Source organism: Lathyrus oleraceus, chromosome 7 (assembly GCF_024323335.1).
Source record: "Lathyrus oleraceus cultivar Zhongwan6 chromosome 7, CAAS_Psat_ZW6_1.0, whole genome shotgun sequence".
NCBI lineage: Eukaryota > Viridiplantae > Streptophyta > Magnoliopsida > Fabales > Fabaceae > Lathyrus > Lathyrus oleraceus.
In genome coordinates, this window is record NC_066585.1 from 416,140,394 (window position 1) to 416,148,527 (window position 8,134).

Consider the following 8,134-nt stretch of genomic DNA (forward strand, 5'->3'; position numbering starts at 1 on the left):
CTTTGAAGTTGACTTCCTAACTAGGGCACAGACAAAATGACCTATAATGTTTCACCATAAAAAATGATTTTCAAAGCAAAACTAGCTCTTGATGCCAAAATGAAAGTTGTTAGAAATGTGATAACAAGTAACCTTTCTCTTGGAATAATTTTCATATGAATAACATTGTAGGAGATAGGGTCTAGGGAACCCCAGTTTTGACCATTGACTTTCTCTGATCAACCTTTTGGAACCAACTTGCAAACTTCAAGTTCTTTTGATCTTTTGGACTCATGGAGGATCATATATGTATAAGATGATGTGAATGAAGTATCCCTTGAAATATTTGACCAATTGATGAAGAAACTTGCTGAGGAAGTCACACAAGATACCCATATGAATTAGGGCTTCCAAGGTAAACAAGCTTCAAACTCTTGATATGTTTTTGATCAAAATGATAAATGAAGATCATGGGGATCCATATATGATGTTTAGAACCATTTGTGAACCATTCCTTGATTGATATCTTGTCACGAGGGTCTCAAACCCTAGTTGTGAGCTTTGATGAGGCATAGGTGGATGCACACACTACCTACAAAAGAAACAAAGCTATACATAGACATATTTATGGTATTTTCGTTAGTAAACAAAGAAAAATAAAGTATGATACAATCACATATGCTTGGTGATCTCTCCCAATGCAAACCCAATGAATAATGGGTAAGGAGGATGCCAAGGTGTGATCCCAAAGCCAATGCAAATGATGAGATAACATGAGGGATCTTAGGGTCAAAATTGGGGTCTTACAGCAACTCCTATTTAAGGATATTCTAATTGAGGATGTGAAGGTTAAATTTTTCATATCAACTCAGTAGAATGGACTTAAATAACACCACCAAGAAATAAATTTTGGTCCCTAAGAAACCTCATGATGCACATGATATGAATGTTAAAGTAATCTTCGTGGGGAATATATTGCCAAAAAGGAAAAGAATCCGGAGAGGCTGAAAAATCCATAGGAGCGTAATGTATTCCATAAGGAAAACTCACTGGGGAGACATAGACTCTGGGGGGTAAAAAGTTATGCATAGGACATGCTACGACTCAAAAATTGCTGGCAAACACGAGAGGATTTCCATGAAAATAAATAAGTGGAAAGACTCGGTCGGGGGAAAAGAAGATTTGCATATATTGGGATAACACCAATACAACAAGAAACACTTACAGGGAAGATGCACCAATCAGAACAAAGCTGAAATACTCACGTAAAAAGGGAATTCATTTTCATAAAGAAATACGAAACCAAACTCAATTGGGGAAGAAAAAGTTCAACACTAGAGTAAAGAGATATATTATCTTGTACTAGTTACTGGGTAGGAAGATAATACACTCAAAAAGAGGGACATCCATTACCGGTTATGGTAAACATATCAAGGATGACCCACTGAGGAAAAAGAGGCGTATTCATTACTGGCCACTGGGTAAGAATGACCTACTGGGGAAAGAAAATCAAATAGGATTTACAACTACCATCTACTGGGCAGTAGGCCAAAGAGAGAATATCTATCACTAATTAAAGTGAACATATCAAGGATAGACTCAAAGGAAGAATATCTATCACCAATTAGGATGAACATATCAAGGATAGACCACCTGGGGAGAAAGGAATAATATCCGTTACCGATTAGGGTGAACATATCAAGGATATACTGCCGGGGGAAATAGGAATTACAACTACCAGATACTGGGTAGAAGATCGAAAATAAAGAATATCCGTCACCGGTTAGGATGAACATATCAAGGATAGACTCAGAAGGGGAAATGGGATTTATGACTACCGGATACTGGGTAGAAGACCGAAAATAGAGAATAGCCGTCACCGGTTAGGATGAACATATCAAGGATAGAATCTCCGGGGAATAAAATAGGGATTACAACTACCTTTTTACTGGGAAGAAAACCAATCAGGAAGAATATCCGTCACCGGTTAGGATGAACATATCAAGGATAGACACTCTGGGGAAACGTGAAAACAAATCCGCTGGGGAAACAAAGGAAGTAGATTACTTTTTACCGATTACTAGGTAAAGGTAAAGTACTCAACATCAAGAAAATATTACCAGTTACTAGGTAATAGACTCTTGGAGACCAAAAGATCTATCTAGGTAAGAACTAGAAAGAAACGATCAATCAAAGACTCAACCCAATAAGGATATAACTCAAGGGGAGTGGTTCCATCCAAATGATAAACTGGGGAGGAAACTGAAATAATAATCATCCACGAGGAAATAACTCAGTGGGTAGTGAGAAAGGATAAACTCTTTCTGCTCAAGGGGCTGACACTCTACAATTGAAGGAGGACAGACATGCCAAATCTGTATGGGGAAATAATATCACCAAAACAGGGAAAAAAATAGACAATGCAATAAAATGCATAATGGAACATCTGATGTTGTATTATATGCATGAATATTGTATGTATGTGATCATGATTATGCCGACAAAACAATACAAAGGACAAAGATTTGAATCATCACTACACAACACTCAACCAATCTCGAGAAGATGGAAACACCAACGGGAGAATCTGCCAGGGACGGAAATAAATAATCTAGCTCCGAATAAATCCACTATGGCTGGGGAAAGACATGGAGAACATGCTTCCAATCAATCATGGAAAACTCCGCGGGAAGAGAGCACTGTTGAAGGATAATCAACCAAACATGCCGAGGATATAGAAAGATCTGTTGAGGATCCGAATAAGTCAACGCTGGGGGGAATTTTAAGTCAACACCATATCAAATGGGGGACAACCTTGCAGGGGTAATAAATCAATACTACTCAGAACCAAGCACCACCAGGAATGAGGGAACTTTCATCAGAAGACGAACTCTGTCGGGGATAAGAAGTAAAGCTCTGAATGAGGAACCTGGCGAATTGCTGGGGATGAAAAACTTTTTGGAACAAACCAAAGATCATCAAATTCCTCAATAGTCATAAAGTTATTCTTGGAAATTGCAAAACAAACCAATTCCAAGGCAAAGATAACCGAATCTACCAACTCACGCAGGGGAGGAGTCGTCACGGTTATGCAACACAAATAAATACAAATGGGGAACTGAAGACCAATAAAGGTTTCGAGATATCCAGGATCCATTCACCAAGTCACAAACTAGGGGATGCAAAACATGAACACCTCAGTTGGGGAAGATGAATTGCAAAGGGGACCGATCATTAACTCAAACAGGGATAATAAGTTACTTGGGGAGCAACTTATTAACCATGCTAGGGATGAACGACGAACCGTTACGGAGGAGAAAATTACCACACCAACTGCTTGGGGAAGACAACAAATGCTTCACACCTTAAGACTTACCTGTTCTTAGATTGTTGTTGACATTCCTTGCTGAAATCGATTATCCTTAAAGTAAATGTTTTTATTATTTTAAGAAAAAAAATTATTCATTGGTTTATTCATTTCAAAATTCTCATCATAAAATTCAATTTGAAAACAGAAACAAATAAGAATAGAAATAATTGGATAAAAGCTCAACTTTATTTAATAGAATGGTAGTCCCCACTGGCGGAACTCCATGGATCTTTACAAAGTTTGAAAATGGTAATTTACATGGAAAAGGGCTACATTGAATACAATGGTCACTACTCTCCCTACCAACTTCAAAATACACTGTGTTTTCCTTTGGTTGAGAATGACGAATCAGAACCAAATGACTGCTCAAAACTACTTCAATGATCAAGACCAAACGAATGCAATTACTTGCCATAATCCCTAATTTTTTGCTAGATTTCCCCAAGGTGGGCTACTCAATCTACCAGAATAATTTTTCTATTTTTATGTCTCTAATTTTGCCTGGATCGCCCTTTCGGGTTTTCGATCCACCGAGACACTCATTTTCTCATAAGTCGCCTTTTCCAGTTTTAAACTTAGCGAGTTGTTTTTTTTTTCTTTTTTAGGCGAAGTATTTCTTGACTACATCAACATTCACAGGACGTGTGAATTCTTCACCATCCATAGTTGTAAGAATCAAAACACCGCCTGTAAAGGCTCTCTTAACAACATATGGGCCTTCATAATTAGGAGTCCATTTCCCCCTAGCATCGGGTTTGAAAGATAGAATTTTCTTGAGCATGAGGTCACCTTCTCTGAATATAAGAGGCTTAACCTTCTTATCAAATGCTTTCTTCATTCTCTGTAGATATAACTGACCATGATACATGGCAATCAAGCTATTTTCTTCAATCAAATTCAACTGATTATATCTGGTCTAGCACTATTCAACTTCTATCAACTTGGCTTCCATCAAAACACGCAATGATGGGATCTTAACCTCCACGAGAGCACAACTTCCATACCATAAACGAGAGAGAAAGGGGTTGCCCATGTTGAAGTGCAGATGGATGTACGGTACCCATGCTAAGCAAATGGGAGAATCTCATGCCAATCTTTGTATGTCACAACCATCTTCTGAATAATCTTCTTGATGTTCTTGTTTTCATCTTCAACAACCCCATTCATCTTAGGTATATAGGGAAAAGAATTATGATGTCCAACCTTAAAGTCTTTACAAAGAGATTCCACCATATTATTATTCAACTTCGATCCATTATCAGTAATGACCTTACTTGGCACACCATAACGGCATATAATCTAATTTTTGATAAACCTTACAACAACTTGCTTGGTCACATTCGCATACGATGCCGCTTCAACCCACTTTGTAAAGTAGTCAATAACCACCAGAATGAAATGATGTCCATTTGATGCTTTTGGCTCAATCATGCCAATCATATCAATTCCCCACACGGAGAAGGGCCATGGGGGAGGAAATGACATTCAACAATGTCAGAGGAACATGAATCTTATCTGCATAAATTTGACACTTATGGCATTTCTTCACAAACTTGCAACAGTCAGATTCCATTCTCATCCAATAATAACCTTCTCTCAACATCTTCGCCATAGCGTGTCCGTTGGAATGAGTACCAAAGGAACCTTCATGGACTTCAGTCATCAATAGGTCTACTTTGTGTCTATCCACACATCTGGAAAAACCATATCAAAGTTTCTCTTATAAAGCACATCACCGTCATGTAGAAGTTACCAGCAAATCTTCTCAAAGTCTTCTTATCTTTCAAAGATGCCCCAGACGGGTAAATCTTACTTTGGAGGAAACATTTGATATCAAAATACCAAGGCTTTTCATCTTTGACTTCTTCAATAACAAACACATGAGATGGCATATCAAGACGTATCACAATCAAGTTAGGAACTTCATTCTAAAAGTTCACCACAATCATGGAAGCCAACATTGCAAGAGCATCTGCCATCCAGTTTTCATCTCGAGCGATATGATGAAACTCAAAGTTTGTAAAGAAAGTTGATATACTCCTCGCATAGTCTCTGTATGGTATCAAACCGGGTTGATCATCTCCCATTCACCTTTGATCTGATTCACAACCAAAGCTAAATCCTCATAGACATCAAGATATTTAATTCTGAGATCAATGGCTTCCTCAAGCCTCATAACGCAAGCTTCATACTCAGCCATATTATTTGTACACTTGAAGGTCAATCTAGCTGTAAACGGAAAATAAGTGTCGTGAGGAGTAATAATCACTGCCCCAATGTCGTTACCATAAGAATTAACAACTCCATCAAATACCATGCCCCATCGGGAACCAGGTTCTGGCCCTTCTTCAAGCGATGGTTCGTCACAATCTTTCATCTTCAAATACAAAATCTCTTCATTAGGAAAACCATATTGCATTGACTGATAATCTTCAATAGGTTGGTGAGCCAAATGGTCAGCCAAGACACTACCTCTAATAGATTTCTGAGATTGGTATTCAATATCATACTCAGACAACAACATCTGCCAACGGGAGATCCTTCCAGTTAAAGCAAGCTTCTCAAAGATGTACTTGATTGGATCCATTTTGGATATCAACCAAGTAGTATGATTCAACATATACTGGGGCAGACGCTTAGCAGCCCAAGCCAATACGTATCATGTCTTCTCATGCATAGAAAACCGAGTCTCACAGTCGGTGAACTTCTTATTGAGGTAGTAAATTGCATATTCTTTCTTTCTAGATTCATCTTGCTGACCAAGAACACAACCCATACTCTCATCAAGCACATTCAAATACATGATCAATGGTCTTCCCTCAATAGGCAGAGATAAAATCGGAGGCTCAAGCAGATACTCTTTGATACTATCAAAAGCTTTATGGAAATCCTCGGTCCAATCACAAGACTGATCTTTCCGAAGAAGCTTGAATATTGGCGCACATGTGGTAGTCATATGCAATATAAATCTTGAGATATAGTTCAAGCGACCGAGAAAACCTTTGACTTTCTTCTCAGTTTTGGGCGCAAGCATCTCTTGTATTGCTTTGACCTTGGCAGAATCAACTTCGATACCCTTCTCGCTGATAATGAAGCCCAACAACTTACCAGAACGAACACCAAAAGTACACTTATTAGGATTCAATCGAAGTTTATATTTCCTCAGACGCTGGAATAACTTCAACAAATACTCAACATGCTCTTCTTCATCGCTAGATTTAGCAATCATATCATCGACCTAAACTTAAATATTTTTGTGCATCATATCATGGAAAAGAGTGGTCATAGCTCTCTAGTACATTACACCAACATTCTTTAAACCGAAAGGCATCACTCTATAACAGAATATTTCCCAAGGTGTAATGAATATGGTCTTCTCCATATCTTCGGGTGCCATCTTGATTTGATTATAACCGGAAAATTCGTCCATAAACAAAAAGAATTTGAATTTATTTGTATTGTCTACCAACATATCAATGTGTGGCAGAGGGAAATTATCTTTCAGACTGGTTTTATTCAAATCTCTATAATCAACACACATGTAGACTTTTCCATCTTTCTTTGGAACATGCACAATGTTAGCCACCCACTGCGGATACTCGGAGGTAACAAGAAATCCAACATCAATCTGCTTCTGCACTTCCTCTTTAATCTTCATAGCCATGTCAGGATGTGTTCTTCTCAACTTCTATTTGACTGGCGGGCATTCTGGCATCAAAGGCAATTTATGCTCCACAATCTCAGAATCGAAACCAGGCATATCTTGATAGGACCAAACAAACACATCAGAATATTCTCAAAGAAGATCAACCAACCCCTTCTTAGCTTTTGGGCAGAGTTGAGACTCAACCTTGACTTCTTTCACATCATCCTCGGAACCCAAGTTGACTAATTCAATCTACTCTTCAAATGGCTGAATGACTTTTTCCTCGTGCTCAAGCAAACAGGATAATTCATCTGATACTTATTCATCATCACTCTCTTCCTTAGCTTTAAACACTGGGAAATCAAAGTTTGGAGAGGGAGTAGGATCATTGTATTCAATGGGTTTGAGAACCAACTTGCATAATGATTTGATATTTTGATTTTAGAGAAGTGGAGTGCAAACAAATATTATGCAGATGGAAAGATTATTATTTATTTATGTTTTTTGTGATTACCATTTTCAGAAAAAGCAAAAAGTAAAAATAAAACATCATAGACGTGGATGAATAAAATTGTACTTTATTGATGATAATAAGAAAATGGCCGACAATGTTCACTTCTCCCTTAGGCATAGGAGAAGGATTTTTCTTAAAATAACGAAAACAAATTACTTAGAACGGTGCATAACAACAAGAACATCAACGACAACCCAGTTTTCGCAAGTCTAGCCATGTGTTAGAAAGTTGGCCCAAGCTTCGTCTTCATGACTGCCTTCAATAATTACAACTGAGTGTTGATCATTCTCATAAATTAAGCCTCCACTGCGGAAGATTGGTTTCATAACCTTGACATTGGCATTAAATGGCCCTGGTTGAAATCCTAGCCATGCCCTATTCTTGTTCTCAGCGACTTCCACAACACGACCCCACTTATCAATATTGCCAATCTGAATAGCCTCTTGTGCATCATTTAAAGAAGACATGGGTGCCCTAACTTTCTTTAATTCATCAGCAATACACAAAGCTTAGAACGACGTTCCAACTTCCTCCTCAGCATCAACATGAGTAAAAGATGACAAATGGATCATTGACAATGCCTTTTTCCACCAACAACGACAAGCTTACCGTTCTTCATAAATTT